This window comes from Crotalus tigris, unplaced genomic scaffold (assembly GCF_016545835.1).
Source record: "Crotalus tigris isolate CLP2741 ecotype Arizona unplaced genomic scaffold, ASM1654583v1 scf7180000019154.1569036, whole genome shotgun sequence".
Lineage (NCBI taxonomy): Eukaryota > Metazoa > Chordata > Lepidosauria > Squamata > Viperidae > Crotalus > Crotalus tigris.
In genome coordinates, this window is record NW_024097404.1 from 1,338,544 (window position 1) to 1,357,555 (window position 19,012).

The 19,012-nt window shown below is 36.5% G+C and overlaps 1 protein-coding gene across 1 annotated transcript in view; it reads left to right on the plus strand.

Moving 5' to 3' along the window:
* EPHB1 (EPH receptor B1) overlaps nt 1-18,450 on the plus strand; it is a 407,526-nt gene extending 389,076 nt beyond the window's left edge. The window contains exon 17 of the transcript XR_005558711.1: nt 18,322-18,450. The gene's annotated coding sequence lies outside the window, so the exon portion shown is untranslated. The remainder of the gene's footprint in view (nt 1-18,321) is intronic.
* Nucleotides 18,451-19,012: the final 562 nt, after the last annotated feature.

The following is a 19,012-nucleotide window of genomic DNA, read 5'->3' on the forward strand; positions in this document are numbered from 1 at the left end:
GCCAAATCCAGTCTGAACATCTGGCTGACTGTGCGATGATCAATAATAATAATAATAATAATAATAATAATAATAATAATAATAATAATAATAATCCCCCAGTGAGGCACTACCTTGACGTGGTTGTGGGGCTTGTGTACTCTGAGGAAGATGAGAGTTATGCCAGAGGTTCAACCATACTGGACAGGTGAGACGTAAATTGCAGAATGCCATACCGGCTCGGACGTCGCCCGGGTTAACAAGGTCCGCGCTAGATATCGGAGTTCCTGGATATCTGGTGAAAAATGGGTTACAGGACTCAGGACTGTTGGCTGAGCAACCAGGGCCAGCAGCTGCAGAACTACTGGAAGAAAAGGTATTTACTTGTTGCAGATATACAGTGATGGAAAACAAAGAAAACAAAGACCTATCAGCCTGACCTCAATACCAGGGAAGATCCTGGAAAAGATAATCAAACAACGAATCAACGAACACCTAGAGGCAAACAAAGTCATTACTAAAAGCCAACATGGGTTTGTCAAAAATAGATCAAATCTTATTGCATTCTTTGACCAAGTGACAAAATTAGTGGATCAGAGGAATGCTGTGGACATAATTTACTTGGACTTCAGTAAGGCATTTGATAAAGTAGATCACAACCTACTACTTGACAAGATAGAAAAATGTGGGGTAGACAGAACCACCACCGTAGCTGGCTGACCGGCCGTACTCAGCGAGTGGTCCTCAATGGAACTGCATCTATATGGAGGGAAGTGTGTAGTGGGGTGCCCCAGGGCTCTGTTCTGGGCCCAGTACTCTTCAACATCTTCATCAACGATTTGGATGAAGGGATAGATGGGGAACTCATCAAATTTGCAGATGACACCAAGCTGGCAGGAATAGCCAACACTCCAGAAGACAGGCTTCAGATACAGAAGGATCTGGACAGACTTGAACACTGGGCACTAACTAACAAAATGAAATTCAATGGTGAAAAAAGCAAGGTTCTACATTTAGGCAAGAAAAACCAAATGCACAAGTACAGCATAGGTGGCACCATGCTCAATAGTAGTAACTGTGAGAGGGACCTCGGAGTCCTAGTAGACAATCACCTAAATATGAGCCAGCAGTGTGCTGCAGCTGCCAAAAAGGCCAACACAGTGCTAGGCTGCATTAACAGAGGGATAGAATCAAGATCACGTGAAGTATTAATACCACTCTTTAATGCCTTGGTAAGGCCACACTTGGAATACTGCATCCAGTTTTGGTCACCACGATGTAAAAAAGATGTTGAGACTCTAGAAAGAGTACAGAGAAGAGCAACAAAGATGATTAGGGGACTGGAGGCTAAAACATATAAGGAACAGTTGCTAGAATTGGGTATGTCTAGTTTAACGAAGAGAAGGACAAGGGGGGACATGATAGCAGTATTCCAATATCTCAGGGGCTGCCATAAAGAAGAGGGATTAAGCTATTTTCCAAAGCACCTGAAGGCAGGACAAGAAGCAACGGGTGGAAACTCATCAAGGAGAGAAGCAACCTAGAACTAAGAGAAACTTCCTGACAGTGAGAACAATTAATCAGTGGAACAGCTTGCCTCCAGAAGCAGTAATGCTCCAACACTGGAAGTTTTTAAGAAGAGACTGGACAGCCATTTGTCCGAAATGGTGTAGGGTTTCCTGCCCGAGCAGGGGGTTGGACTAGATGACCTCCAAGGTCCCTTCCAACTTTACTACTATTATTATTATTATTATTATTATTATTTTATTATTATTATTATTATTATTATTATTATAATGATCTGTTACTACAGATCAAGTCCAACAAGAAGAGGATATCTAAAACGAATGCACCAGTTCTGGAAAGAACAACATCCAGAATCAGAAAGAACAGAACAGAGACTAGCAGATCAACGCCGATTTATAACACGAAATAAAATATTCACAGAAACAGAATTGGACGAACTGCAAAGGTTTACCCAGGGCAAAGAAATCAAAGCCTTACCAGAAGTAATTCAGAATGTAGAGGCAAACCAGGGGGAGTTGGCAGTGAAGGAATCCAGCAGAGATATACAACTGTTCTCATTTGGAAACCAGGCACCTCTTCCTCAGGAAGAACAAAACCCTCTAACTAAAGAAATAAAAGAATTGAAACAAAGAATAACTGAGCATCTAGAACAGCACAAAAACAACAGAATAAGGCTGCCTGCATTGAAGCTTGTTCCAAAGAAACAGCTAGCACAAGCATTAAAAGATGCAAATACTGCAATAGCAAGTATAAGCACCAATTCACTGCAAGAAACAAACCAACTAATGTACAGCACAGCTGCAGTTATAACAGAATACCTGGGATGCAAAATCAACAAAAAAGAAAAACAAACAAACAGTGCACCAGAAAAATGGAAGGTTAGACTAGAAAATAAGATCAGCAAGTTAAGATCACATGCAAGCAAGCTAGAACAGATGAAAGAAAAGAAGCTGAAGAACAAGAAGACCAAAGAATACCTAATCAAGAAATACCACTTAGAAACAAGGAAGATCAAGGAAGCACTGGAAATAATAAAGCAACAAATAACAGCTATAGCCAGGAAAATCAGTAGATATGAAGCTCGAATTGCAAACTATAGGCAGAACCTCCAATTTCAATCCAATCAGAAACGTTTCTACCAATCCATCAATGGAGAAACTGCAAGGAATCAGTCAGTACCTGACAAGGAAGAAACAGTGCAGTTCTGGAAGCAGATATGGGATAACCCAAAGAAATACAACAAGGATGCGGCTTGGTTAAAAGAGGTGGATGCAAATAAAACAGAAGTTGAAATGAAAGAACTAGTAATAACAACAAAAATGGTAGAAAAAAGAGCAAAGAAAATCAAAAATTGGTCAGCACCAGGTGAAGATGAACTGCATGGGTTTTGGTTGAAACATCTAACTGTTATACACCCACTCATTGCCAAGCAGTTCAACAATATACTACAAGGAGGAGAAATTGAAAAGTGGCTAACAACTGGGAAAACCTACCTAATAATGAAAAATCCAGCAAAAGGGGCAACACCAGGTAACTACAGGCCAATTACCTGCTTGCCAACAACATTCAAATTACTAACTGGTGTGGTAGCTGATGCAGTACAACAGCATCTAGTTGAAAACAATCTCTTTCCACCTGAGCAGAAAGGAAACCGCCCCAATAGCAGAGGAACAAAAGATCAACTCCTAATAGACAAAATGATCTTGGAAAACTGCAAGAGAAGGAAGACCAACCTGAATGTGGCATGGATTGACTACAAAAAGGCATTTGACTCTCTGCCACATGATTGGATAATAAAGTGCCTAGAAATAACAGGAGTCAGTAGAAACATCAGAAAATTTGTGCAAAGATCGATGGCACAATGGAAGACACAGTTGCAGATCAATGGTGAGAGGCTGGGAGAGGTTAATATCAAGAGAGGAATATTTCAAGGAGATTCATTATCACCATTACTATTTGTTATTGCACTGTTTCCTCTGTCAACAATACTGAATAACTCAGGACATGGCTATCAAACATCAAAAACATCTGCTAGACTATCCCACCTCCTTTACATGGATGATCTGAAGCTGTATGGAAAAACATCATCTGAAATAGAATCGCTGCTCAACACTGTCCGTATATATAGCCAAGATATTGTAATGGAGTTTGGCTTGGACAAATGTGCCACACTTACTATCAAACAAGGAAAAATAGTGAAAACTGAAGGAATCAAGATGCCCCACGAAAATAACATTAAGAGTCTGGATGAGGAAGAGTACTACAAATACTTGGGTATCCTTCAAGCTGACAACATCAAGCACACTGAAGTCAAGAAAAAGATTAGAGGTGAATACATCAAGAGAGTGAAGAAGATCTTAAAATCCAAACTCAATGGAGGAAATACCATAAAGGCAATCAACACCTGGGCAATCCCAGTCATTAGGTACACAGCTGGAATAGTGGACTGGACTCAAGCAGAACTAAAAGCAATGGATAGGCAGACCAGAAAAATAATGACAATGAATCATGCCCTTCATCCACGCAGTGACATTGATAGACTTTATCTACCAAGGCAAATAGGTGGGCGTGGAATGCTACAAGTACATCAGATGGTTGAAGAAGAAAAAATGACTTTGGAAGAATATCTGAAGAACAATGATGAAGATGCACTGAAATTAGTATATCAGGAAGGCTTACTAACTACTGGAGAGACCAAACTGGCCTACAAGAAAGACCAAATGAAGAACAGAATAGAGGCATGGGAAGACAAAGCACTACATGGCCAATACATTAAAAAAATAGCTGGGAAAGCAGATAATAATAAAACCTGGCAATGGCTAAGAGCAGGAAAATTGAAGAAAGAGACCGAGGGACTAATTCTGGCTGCACAAGACCAAGCCTTAAGGACAAATGCATACAAAGTCAAAATTGAGAAGACAGCAACAGACAGTAAGTGCCGCCTATGCAAAGAAGCTGAAGAAACAGTGGACCACTTGGTAAGCTGTTGCAAGAAGATTGCACAGACTGATTACAAGCAGCGGCATGACAAAGTAGCAACAATGGTGCATTGGAAGATCTGCAAAAAATATCATTTGCCTGTAAGCAAAAACTGGTGGGATCATAAAATAGAGAAAGTCATAGAAAATGATAAAATTAAACTGCTCTGGGACTTCAGAATTCAAACAGACAAGCACCTGCAACATAACACCCCAGACTTAACAATTGTCGATAAGAAAGACAAAAAAGTCTGGATAGTGGACGTGGCAGTGCCTGGAGATAGCAGAATAGAAGAGAAAGAACTGGAGAAGATAACAAAATACAAAGACCTACAAATAGAAATAGAAAGACTGTGGCAAAAGCAAGCAAGGGTAGTACCAATAGTCATAGGCTCCTTGGGTGCAATCCCAAAACAACTGGAGCACCACTTGAACACCATTGGCATTGACAAATTCGCTATTAGTCAATTGCAAAAGGCGGCCTTATTAGGAACTGCTTCCATCCTGCGACGATACCTGTAATACCATCAAACATCCACATCTGCCTATCCCAGGTCCTGGGTAAGGACTCGATAGGTAGACAAAATGCCAAATCCAGTCTGAACATCTGGCTGACTGTGCGATGAATGATAATAATAATAATAATAATAATAATAATAATAATAAGCAAGCACCTGCAACATAACACCCCAGACTTAACAATTGTCGATAAGAAAGACAAAAAAAGTCTGGATAGTGGACGTGGCAGCACCTGGAGACAGCAGAATAGACGAGAAAGAGCTGGAGAAGGTAACAAAATACAAAGACCTACAAATAGAAATAGAAAGACTGTGGCAAAAGCAAACAAGGGTAGTACCAATAGTAATAGGCTCCTTGGGTGCAATCCCAAAACAACTGGAGCACCACTTGAACACCATTGGCATTGACAAATTCGCTATTAGTCAATTGCAAAAGGCGGCCTTACTAGGAACTGCTTCCATCCTGCGACGATATCTGTAATACCATCAAACATCCACATCTGCCTATCCCAGGTCCTGGGTAAGGACTCGATAGGTAGACAAAATGCCAAATCCAGTTTGAACATCTGGCTGACTGTGCAATGATCCAAAATAATAATAATAATAGTAGTAGTAGTACAATCACCTTAACAATTGTCGATAAGAAAGATAAAAAAGTCTGGATAGTGGACGTGGCAGTGCCTGGAGACAGCAGAATAGACGAGAAAGAACTACAAATAGATATAGAAAGACTGTGGCAAAGGCAAGCAAGGGTAGTACCAATAATAATAGGCGCCTTGGGTGCAATCCCCCCTAAAATTGGAGCACCACTTGAACACCATTGGCATTGACAAATTCGCCATTAGTCAATTGCAAAAGGCCTTACTAGGAACTGCTTCCATCCTGTGGCAATATCTGTAATATCATCAAACATCCACATCTGCCTATCTCAAGTCCTTGGTAAGGACTCGATAGGTAGACAAAATGCCAAATCTAGTCTGAACATCTGGCTAACTGTGCGATGATCCATAATAATAATGAAACCCTATACTATTTCAGACAAATGGCTGTCCAGTCTCTTCTTTAAAACTTCCAGTTATAAAGAGTTACCAAGCATTCAACAAAGCAAAAAATCTTTATCATAGGCAATTTTAATATAGTCTTATAGCTAAGCAAGTCCCACTATTAATAATTTCCTTTCTCTTAGTGATATAATGATCATAGGACTTGGTGTACACAGATCACAGTTTTATTCATTTATTTATTATGTATCCTACCAACACCAATTCAATTTTGACACTTTAGATGGCAAAAAATAATAATTAAAAATTAATTTAAAAATTAAACATACCTACCTTAAACATTAAAATGAATACAATTAAAATGCAGGCAAACTTTGCAGATTTAAAATGAAATACTAATAGCAGCAACAGCCTTTGGGAAATATCACATGAAAACTCAAACATCTGGGACTCACAGCATTACCCTCTAATAACTGAATCTTAGCTATTTTTTAAATAGGCCATAAATATATGTTCTATAACATCTCAAGAATGCTATGTAATGCTATGTAAAACTGCATGTTTATTCTTCTGCACAGGAAAGAGGGAACCATATCCCTATTATCTTGAGCAAAAAGACTAAATAATATTTGAAAACCTGATACAGACAAATTATTTTTTATTATAAGGGGAAAAAAAATTTCCTTATAAGGAAAAAGCTTTCTTACAAGACTGTAGTGCTTTTGACTATGATAAACAGATGCATAACCTGATATTTAGCTATTGTCACAGACTATAATCCTGCAGACTTCCCATAATTTGGAGGAACAATATTAGTAATACAATATGTTGGCAGAGAAACTGCAGGCTGTAGCTGATTCTGATGCTGTAGGAGTTTTCCAGGCTGGCAGGGACAGAAACACAGAGCATCATTTAGGCATTATGGGTTTGACTGAATTACTACAATTATTGATGTCGATTTGCAGGCTACACATGTGCAATTTAAGAATGCAAGGTAGATTTCCCCTTTGATCTCTAAATGCTCCTAATAAGTTTTAACTATGATGTGTTCACTTGGAAAGCTATCATATTTTTGGGTTCCCCTTTTAGAATTGATTTTAAGACTGTAACAAACCTTAATGTATACCAGTTCTCAACTCTGCTCTATTTGTATTTTTCTGGCAGGCAAATCACTTTGCAAAATGTAAAAGGCTTTGCTTTACTAATAAGAAGTTAACCCTAGATTCATGCATTCCATTTAAACACCTTGCTTCTGGTTCCCTTTAAAGCTGAGTGAACAAAATATCTATGGAAATGCTATCATTTACATATCATAAAGATTCTGTGGCTGTCTTTCATAAAAATGGAAACTTTCTAGTAATAAGCTGTCAGTCTTTCAAACTATTTTTTTAAAAAACTGAAATCTATCTGAACCTCAAAAAGAATTTTTTAAAAAAATAATAAAACAAAATGGCCTGTTTATGTTTCATGCTATTTTTGGATGCTGTCTATACACAACAGAAGAGAGGCCATAGGAAAAAGCCAAGGGCCAAAATATAAGGAAAAGAAAGAAACAGCAGGCAGACATTTTCCAAACCAAGAATACATATAGATCTTTAAATAATCAACCCTTGTCTAATTACCATTTCCACAAATTTATTCCCCTTTCCTCATTCACACAATACTTTTATCTTCGTGCATTGCATATCATATGTGTTTCTTCCTATTTCTGGTGAAAATATTGCTTGAAACATTTAAATTTTATCTAGAAAAGGGACAGTCAGCAACTTATTTATATTTTAATGTGAATGCAGTTAGTGAGAGATGCAGAATACGCGTATGAATGTAGAATATATGTAGAATGTACTGGTAGTTAAACAAAATTTTCCAAGTTTATGTCCAAATTGGATCACATTTACTTTTTAACATTTGTACTTTCTTGAATTTTGAGCCCGATCACCAAATTTGAGACAGAACTACAAATAGCCAGCAAACTTCCCTTCTATAGGTTCTCCTTGCACATATTATGCAACACATCTCTTCTATTTGCAGTATTGCATTATAACCCTCTTGCCGTGGGCACCCGGTGTCTGTAATTTTCACTTACTGAAGAACAATTTCACTCAGGGTATGATAACCCTAGTGTAGCTGAGCTACACCATAAATGAATGTGTCCTGTTGCCTTTCTGATTATCCTCAGGAGCCTCATTAGGCAACCAAACCCTTGTTTTGAAGATGGGAAGAATGGATGAAAATGATGGTTAACATCAGTGCAATTCTCCATGCTAATTAGCAATGAGTGGAACTGACAGCATGAAATACAGCTCATGCCAAGAACTATGTTGCAGAAGGAGGAAGCCTGGAGATTATTTTATCTAAAATGCAAATCATGCTTTCTAAAGACAATCAGGAAGGTGAATAGAAGTCATGTCCTAAAGCACAACAATAATCTCTAAATGCTATTATAAGCAAACTCATATAATATTAGAACATATGCATTTTTATAGTGTGGGTTGAGATAATAAAGCATTGTGAAGAAGGAACAAAAACTGTTCAGCATTAATGGGAAGAACACATTATTTTGTGAGCCTTGTTTTCTGCAGTAGCCTCCAAAATTGGCACATAATGAGACATTGTGACAATGTGGAGTTTATTGTGTTTTTAGCCTTTTTACATTATTTGTAGGCAAAACTGCATAACTGGAATATGTATGCGTAAGTCTGGGCTAAACAGTCTGTAGTAATACCACTTGGTTATTCTACTTATATTCTATATACACATTTATTAAGAAATGTTTCTATGATATTCTTTAGTGTTCTTAATTTACCATGTTTTGTGCTACTTCAGATAGGTCTGGTCTGCCATTTTTCTTATTTCCATTCTGCTTTGTTGATGTAAAGTTGTTTAATAAAAAGAGTAGGCAATAATTTGACAGTCAATGGAAACTTTATCAGTATACACAATCAGTTATGTAAGTAAATATGATGATAAAAAAACTTTATTCAAAAAAAATCATCATTATAGACCTTCATTAATCTATGAACCTCTTGTACCATTCAATAAAGTAACTATTTAGACTGGAGCCTTACAGATTTTTTAAAGTTTATAATTGCCTGAAGAGACAAAGAACATCTGAAGGAATAGCTTTATCATGTGTAAACTTCGGACGAACTATGCTATTTAAAATATTAATTTCTTCCTTAGTAATCTTTACTTCAGTGTGATAAATCAAGTATAAAACTAAACAACTAGTGATCTACTAAATCAAAATCATTTTTTTTGTCTTCACCATCCTCAGTATGGATTTTGGGGGCTCTAGAAACTGTAGAAATGTTTAATGATCAAGGGTCATGTAAACCAAAGAAGGGGTCTTTATAATATGTTTATTTTTTTAATTCATATTTTTCTAAAAGGACATAAGTCACATTTACTGAAAGTGAGAGAAAATATCTCAGTCTAGAAGTCCCGGTAGTTATAGTTCTAAGGTTTTTCTTTTTCCTTCTTAGTTTTTACACTTCTTTTGTATTGCATTCTAATATCTTGTTTTTAATGTTCTTATTTAATGCCTTTAATGATTTGATTTATGCTATTTTAGAAATCTTATGTCATTCATGTGAATTTGTTTTGTTTTCTTCACGATTTATAGAAATATTGGCTTATATTTAATTTTTTCCCTCTATATCTTATCTTTAATGATTCCAGGAAATATTAAAGGCAATTTAATGTTCTTCTAATACATATTTGTTGCATGAAATATTTATTTTTTTCTAATACTTAATGTTTATATTACTATAACTGCAAGATTTACTTATTTGATGAAATAGGTTTTGCCAGAAAACAAAAAGGTGAATGAGATGGACAGATTTATCTCTTCATAAAACGAAGAGGGAAATCTTGGTGATATGGAACTATACATTTTGATTAGTTCTGTGTACTTTAAGCCTGTGTGCATGCAAACCAGTGTTGGGATTCAGCCAGTTCGCACCACTTCATCAGAACTGGTAGCTAATTTTTTGTTGCCCAGGCCCAGAATGGACTTCTGGAAGCAGCACCCACACAGAGAACCGATTGTTCACATATTTGAATCCTACCACTGATGCAAACATTTTCATAGGCTGAGACTAAATGTTGCCAAGGAATTAGAACCTTTTCAGATTCTCCAACTGTTTCTGGCTAATGGGCACATTTGGAATTTTGTGAGCAGGACTCCTATTCTCACAGTGACTACCATGAGATATATGATCAGTTTCAAAGCACTGATTTATTACACCCTCTCTTCTCTCCTGGGCTTGCAGGATACACCCTATTACCCCTGCTTAATTTTGTTCTTTTCTTTTCCTGGGCATATTTCCAACTAACAGATGGGCTACAGCCCATGTTGGGTTTATTTTTAAGGAAAGTTTATGGGACACAAGAGACTTTTGGAAATAAAGATGATCCTGGCAACCCACACATTGCTTTGTACTGTGTAACTCTCCCATTTGTTTTAATTGATTTTTCTAATGGAAAAAATTACGAGGGGTATAAATCCTGGCAGGCATCAAAGGAATCAAAGTACCCAAACACCCCCAGGCATAATATTGGAATTCTAAAGCTTATACCTAAGTACAAGGCAAGACTCATATTGTATAGAACAGGCATAGCCTGCCATTGTAATTCTGCTATCCTACTTGCTAAGGTATTTGGTTTATCTTTATTATGATAATTTGCAAGGAGTTTGTGTAGTTTGTCTTTTGAATGAATCACATCTATCACCTGAGAATTGTACCTCATTTATGCTGCAAAATATGTCCATGTCCAACATATGCAGCCTGTGCTCAAACTCATGCTAGCTCATTATAAGCAATAAAAAGCTTTGACTCTCTACAACCTGAAGAAGCTAGCTTTTGTCTTGTGCTTCTGGATTGGGAAGGCTTTCTCCTCGCCTACCATAGATACTGACGTCCTCCTCATTCCCTGCTTCTCAGTCTAGTTTTTCCATCACTTATCTGGCAGTAATGAGTTTCTGAAAGTATTTCTGATCTGCAATTATTGAATGCAAAGAGAAAAGCAAGTTGTACCAGAAATGGTTTGCAGTTGAGTAGGTATGGTATGGTATTCTGATGTAGGTATTTAAGGAAGTTGTGGTCTTGGTTTTTCATTTCATCGCTTATAAGCTTTCTGACGTCTGCATATTCTCCTTGATTCATCTTTCTTTTAAAAGGAATTGAATTAACCATCTGCTAAATATATAGTCAGCTTCTTTCTAAAATGTCATCAACTCAATATAGCAAAACCAGAAAGGAATCTGAAGCCACACTGAGGGTTATATTCCATCTACATAAATTTCCTTTGGTGTCTTCTGACATCTGTGCTTATAGCCTTGCTTGTGGATTCCTCCTCTCAAATACTTCTGAAAATTAACAAGCTTTGTCTTGTACATAGCAGGAGAGCATTGTTAACAGTCTGTGTTAACTTTTAACTGCCTGAAGGTTTCCTTCCGTTCAGGGAATCAAAAACCCATTTGAGATAATTGTGGCTGACAGACTATCGTCTCTGGTCCTATGGATCTGCTCTCCATTTACAACTGGGATTTCTCAGTGAGAAGATATTATTAGGACAACTATCCAGGACAATGGCTGTCCCACCTTCTCTCTCCTCCCTCTTTCAGCTAATGCTTCCTTCCTACCATGCCTCCATATGCAGAGATACATTTTCAGTTTATATTGCCTGTGTTTCTGTACTTCCACTGTAATTTATTGCAGTAAAAAAACTATGTTGACTTTATGCTGGTGCATAACATCTGTGCCTTGTTTGCCAAGTTCTTGTTCCATGAAATTTGAAGCAGGAATTGCTTGATGACCTAGATGTTATACGATGTGTTAACCACACTTTTTCCTTTCATTGAGTGATTTACTCACAAATAAATTGTAATAATGTGGATTTTATCACTGTTGGTATTAACAAGGAACATTTTAAGAATATCAGGATAATTTATCATGTGCATATTAAATGCAATAGATTCTCACGTGCACATGTACATATACATAAATACAATTACATTCTTATTTTGCAAATGGGTAATTCATTTTCAGTCAGATTTCTTTTCCACATTTCTCTGTAGCTTTTGAATACTCCCCTTTCCCCTCCCATTATCAACCTTTCATTGGGTGATTCTTTTGCCTCCCTCCCTCTCTCTTTTTCTTTTCTTCTTTTTCTTCTTTTCTTACTATATTCTCCATTAATTTACTTATGTTTAAACAAACCTCTTCAACTACCAGCTCCAATTTCTATCTAGGTTTCAATAGATTCCCAATCTTTGAAGGCGTAAGCAAAGCATTCTTAGAAAGATGGCTGCCACACAACAATACAGGATTATATTTAGTTGCTTAATTAATTAAATTAAATGTGCCACCCATCTCATCAGAGATGACTCTGGGAGGCTTACAAACATTAAAAAATATTACACATTAAAATAATAAAACAAAAAATAATAATAAATACAATTAAAAGATGGGGAACAGCAAAACACAAAGATGAGGAGAGGTCTTTCCTAATCCAATAGCCACTTCCAGAATTGTGCACCCTCATTGGGGCCCCAGACTAACTGGCAGATTCAGTGCTTCAGACCCAAAAAGGTGGGTGTGGATCTCACACTGGTGAGTTGTTCCAAAGGACCATGGCAGAAAAGGATCTTCTCTTGGACCCCATCAGCTAAAAATCCTTGACTGACAGTATCTGCAGCATGTCTACTCTGCCATCATTGGAGTGAGATGGTTCTTCAGATAACAGAATGACAGAGTTGGAAGGGACCTTGGAGGACTTCTGGTCCAACCCCATGCTCAAGCAAGAAACCCTATAACATTTTAGACAAATGGTTGTTAAATTTCTTCTTAAAAACCTCCAGTGTTGGAGCACTCCAACTTCTGTAGGCGAGTCACTTTGGACCTATGCCATGAAGGGCTTTAAAGGTGATAACTACCCTGGAAGCAAATCAGCAGCCAATGCATCCCATGGAACAGTATAGTAACATGGGCCATTCTAAGGGCCATAAGAACTGCCCACACCATTGCATTCTGCACTAGTTGTAGCTTCCAAATATTCTTCAAGTGTAGCCCCATGTAGACTGCATTGCAATAGTCTGTGTGTGAGATAACTAGGGCTTGAATGTCTGAGCACAGGGATTCCCAATCCAAGAAAGGGTGCAACTGGTGCAAAACACAGAATTGTGCAAAGGGTTTCCTGGCCACGCTTTTTGAGCAACAGTAGCAAGTTCAGGAGAAACCCCCCAAGTTACGCACCAGGTCTTTCTGAAGTAGTACAACCCCATCCAGAACTAGTGACGTTAAATTCCTGGATCTTGAAACTTCAGGTACCCAAAGCCATTTGGTCTTGCTAGGATTCAGTCAAAACATATCCCTCTCCAGACTCCCATAGTCTCCAGGCACCATGAAAGGGCAGCAATGGCATCACTTTCCAGGACTAGAAATATAGAGTTGAAATTGCCAATTTACCAGAAAACAAATCAAATTACTTTCTGTTTCACTAACCTCTCGTGTGTTCCCTATCACCATTGTTTATTTTTGTCTCTTTCTCTCTTATCCCTGAGTTTCCAATCTCTATTTCTTTTGTATTGACACTTAAGTATTAAAGGCAGTTAACTGGAGCTCTCTGTTTCAGAGCTTTCTGTCCTGGTCCTGGGTCTGTAATTCTCTCATCTGGTTGTGGATCTGTATAATTCATTGTCTTTCTATTGGGATACTCTCTTATATCCAAAAATAATTTTCTCATTTTTTTTCTCTGAAGCTATATAATACTATAGTATTATAGTATCCTAGTATCAATAGTTCTTACCTTTCCCTCTCTGTGTTCAGTCTAATGCTTCTTCCATGAGAGATTGTAAAAATATACTCCATTTCTATTGAAACCTCAGTATCATATCTTGCTCTGATTAATACATCCTTCTGATTGCTGGGTTTTTTCTAATTTGATTTGTTAGAAATACATTTGACCTTGCTTCTAGGAATTTAAGATGACAAACATAGTGCTTCTCATTTCCAGGTTGTCCCCACAGCAACAACAACCTTGTACTAGTCAGGAGGTTGTGTTAAGATCCAGAGCCAAATCACCCAGTGAGCTTCTGTGGCAGAAGTTGGACTTGAATTTTTCCCACTCTTTCCCACTCTTAACCAAGGCTTTCATTACTCTATCACACTGGTTTGCCCTACAATTGATTCACCAGGAGGGAAGGGACTAAATTTGTTCTCTGAAACATCTGTGGAAATTTTCTTTAATGCCTGTTTCCAAAACACTCAGATGATGCTGGGTTTTTTTCTTCTTCAAACACCTTTTCAAAATCCATTTTCAGTTAAGTCTTTGATACAGTAATTTTTCCCCTATATCCACTGTGACAAAGGCTACAACATGTTTTATCTCAGCTTCTCTGTTGTCTCTCCTGTGTCAGATTTCTAATCTCAAGATGTTTAGAGTAGTAACTTGACCTCACATGTTTGATGAACTTTGGTCATGCTGTAACATAGAAATTTTGATCAGACTCTTTTGTGAAGAATAGCTGTAATTAGCCCATCTGGTAATGTCCAATAAGATCAGGCATGGTGAGTGAGTTCCAGGTTTCCACAAATAAAATAATCTGTTGGGATCTAGGAAGCAAGCCTTATTTGTCACAGGACCTTCCCTCTGAATTAGTATATCCCTAGAGATCAATATGGTTCTGTCCTAATGATCTTCTGAAATTTTTTGAAAGCCTGGCTAGTCTCCCAGACTCTAGGGTAGGGCAGCTGCTGAGTTCCTGCAGATTGTTTTCTTGTTGGAAGTTTGGTTTCTGTCCTGTTCTAGATATCTATAATCTGTTTCTTAATTTTTATTGTTCTTGATTTCAAAATAAAAGCTGCCTAAGGCCAAAGGCTTTTGGAGTTGTCTGGTCTCTAAAATAAATAAATAAAGTAAAGTAAAATAAAACATAAATATCAAGCTATTACTGCTAAAGGACCAACGGTAAATGTAACCCCCTTCCAAAATTATACCTGAGTATACCTGGATGCCTTTCATTTCATTGAAGAAATATAGTACCTATAGTTAACATTTTTAATGAAGAAAAGTAAAAGAAAAAAATAGGTCCTTACCTGTAACATTGAATGCATAATATCGCTATATATCTCATATTCTTAATATAACTTAAAACTTTAGGGATTCCAGGTTTATGCAGGTCCCATCACACATTTTTGTGTGTAGATAATTATGACTGTAATCCATAAATGGATATTCAAAAGTAACTCGATTAACTATATGTACTCCCAGTGAATATGTAAATTGGGATATTTAGTTTATTAAAATATAAGGTATATATAATTGAACTGGGTGCTTCTTTCTTTTCATTTCTTCAGGTAATACTCCTATACATTCTCTGGTCTTCTTTATTTCCTGCCCCTAAAATATAGAAATAAATCACATTGATTTCAGCTTAACTTTCATTTATTTTTAATATTCTTAAGACAGCAATGTTGTCTGTTTCACCTTGGTTTGTGTGTGCATTATATCAGATAATTTTCACCCCTATTTCCTTCTTCTGCCTGATTTTCTATGTCTGGTCTTAACCCTCCATTCTTTTTTTATTTATTTTTTTCTGGTGAATTCAAGATTACTAAATAAAAGTTTCAGCATAATTGTGTTGCTAGCCTGTTTATTGAGGACTAGCCAAGGAGGCAATGTCTTTTTCAATTGGTCAATTACTTTACTATTTAATGTGTAACTTTATATTTTTTGAGTACAATTGCACATTAAAAACATGCTTGCTTTCCATCCACAATCCACTACCCACTCACAAAATAATAATATTTTGTTACTGGGTTGCATTTCTCTTTTACAACAAGGCTAACAGGCTTTCTCTATATTGTTCTTTTCACTATTAAGTACTGCTAGTTTCTACTACAAATTTATGTTATGCCATTTCTCACTTTAAGAATTAGCCTGTGGAGGAGAGCATTTTTCATATATTGTTCCAGTGTTCTGATATAATTCCTCTCCTAGAAAGCTATTTCTACTTTGATAGACTGTTGGATCACTTTAGACTTACCTAAAGTGACTGACAGAGGAGTCTTTCTTAATACCTAACTCTAAATTCCTCAGATTGAATTGGAGATCTTGGAAAACAAAATATCTACTCTATCATTCAGCTGTGACCATTCCCTAAAGCCAGTTATTAATGAAATGAGAATCATGATCTGCTATGTGCTTCACGATCTGTCTTGTCCATATATTTTTTTTGTTCCCACCTCAACTAAATCAGGTAGCAAAAATAAATTTACTCCCCAGTAAGCAGATTGGTGCACAGTATTTACATTAGTGAATAATAAGTGGCACATCATGAGTGCCTTCTTTCGATTACTGTCCTTTGGGGGTAGAGATTCTTTCATCCCCATTTAATGCACAAATATAGATCATATGGTGACTCAGATTTTAAAACCTGACCACAGATTTCCTAAACATTTTTATTATTTACCTTTAAGAATGAATCTGAGTTTGACATTAAGAAATGAAACAAAGGTTTTGTAGAGCTTTCGGTAAAATATAGGCAGTTTGAGCAATTTGTGAGAGAATTGCAAAAAAGGGAAGAAGTCAACCTTTGGACAGAAGTTATTACTGCTGCAACATTAAGGAAGTCCTGTTTTATTAAACTTATGGCTCATGCAGGCATGGGGCAATAGAGGTGTCAATTCTGCTGTTATTAACTTTCTCACCTAAAGGCATAAATCTCAATAAATATGTCCAGGAGCTACAACTATTCTTGATCTTAGAATGGAGGCCAGGGGTAATTACCTCAGCCCAGCATATTACCAGACAAGGAATAATCAATGAAAACTCTAATGTTCCAAAACAGAGGAAGGAAGGAAGGAAGGAAGGAAGGAAGGAAAGGAAGGAAGGAAGGAAGGAAGGAATATAATGGCAAAGTTTATATCTTTCCCCAATTTTCTAATAAATAGATATGAAGTTTAGCCAAGGAACATCTGTATAATGATATAGTATCTGCAATAATATACACCCTTCATAGATTGCTCTAATAGTACATTCATGAAAAATGTATGTAGGTTAAGGTAAGGATGACCTAAATAACTTAATTGTTTTGTTTCAGGTAGAATGGATAATGAAGTTGAAAATAGGGAAAGACTGAATTAATGTAAACAGAAACTGTCAAGGGATAAGGTTTTCCTCTAACTTGAGATACCACATGTTGACACTTAATCTGTTATAGGCAATGAAGAAAATTGTACAAAATTTAGTTCGAGAGTTTGCTTTTAAGAGATTTGGATTAGGGAATGTCTTTAATTATTTAGTGGTCCTCAGAAGAGTCATCATTCATGTTGCTCAATCAAAATGAAAAGATAGCTTGAGTAACTATATATACAGGATGATGATTTAGATTTAGGATCAATTAAGTGTAGATATTTAAAATGTAGCTATGCAAGAATATACTAAGGTTTAAATAGTTTATGTTCTGAATCTTTTGTTCCACTAATGAAAATGTTAAGTAATAATATTAATTTTGGATGATGTTATCTGCTAATTAGAAACTGAAGAATAATAGACTTATTCAAATAGTTTTGAATTTCCTATATAGTTATAATATTTCCAGGCCTATTATATATTTTAAAAGTTATTTTGAGAATTTAGTTTTCATATTTGATTATATGGTTGAATTCATATATTACAGGGCACAGATAAATAATGGAATTCAGTATCATCAGTTGTAACAATCACAGCTTTACACTGTTTTAAAAGGGATCCAAACTGAATAATGCAGAACTGAGATATTGATGACTCACAGTAGCTTCTGAATCAGAAGCCTCTGCAAGGGAGAAATATAAGAAAAGTCAGAATGGCAAGAATGACTGAGATGAAATCCCTGCTCCTTTTTCATGTGTACCATATGCATTGCAAGAGTGTAAAACAAGCAATTGGCATTGATTGCCTGCTCTCCCCGCCATCTTGAATTTTATGACCCTTACAGCCCACGGACTCACCCTTCCAAATGAGAGAAAGGGAATACCAGTCTTTTAGAATGCCACTTTTTGCAAAGGCTTATTATTATTTTTTTAGAAAAAGCTTTTTCTTAAGAAAAAAAGTTCTATTCAAATGAAATATGCTAATCATTGAATGCATTCATACTTAACATAATTGTTATGAAAACACTGCTTCTTTTGTAGACTAGTAGAACTTAAATCTTTTCTTCTATTTTCTTCTGTTAGCTTCCCAAAAGTGGATAAATAAGTAATAGTTTATACAGCATGGACAGTCTCTACAACTTACTTTATATCTTTATTTTCTATTTTTTTTTTAATTTAGGGATTTTTTTATGCCTTTATTCGATGTCAGAGGTATATGGAAAGATGCCAGTCCGGACAGTCAAGTTTACCACTACAGTCCCCTACTCCATTTCCACTGGCAAGGTAGCCACGATGCTCTGCAAATGAGCTGTGATCTCCTGGAGATGCTGTCAGGCTCTTGTGTCAAGGACATGTTCTGGCCTGAAGAACAAAGAGCCCAGGAGCCAACTGCCAATCACGTGCGCTGTTCCAGCCAAAAGAGGTCCTGTCATGTACATAGCCAATGAGATACCTGCAAAGGATTGCGTCCTCTTGTACATTGCCCCCTTTCTCTTTCAACTCATTGATTGTGTCAAAATTGTCCACGTTTGTAATAGTAACTTTCCAAACTATTGTATTAAAAATAAAATTGCACTCAATAAAAAAAATGAAATAATTTTAGCGTATTTTTAACAGCAATTATTAAAAACAAACAAAAAAGAATATCAGGGAATAATGATCATCTGTTAAAATTACATACATTTAGAAATTATTATTGCTGAGCTCCAATGGAAAGCCAGGACCACTTTCCATAGGATGCAACTTTCTTACTTATTGCTTGCACATGAATAATATTAAAAAAATAAATAATTTTGGATCATTCTTATGGTAATATTATTAATACAACAAATAAGAAAAGTGATGTGTCTGAAGCACCTGGATTATATTAT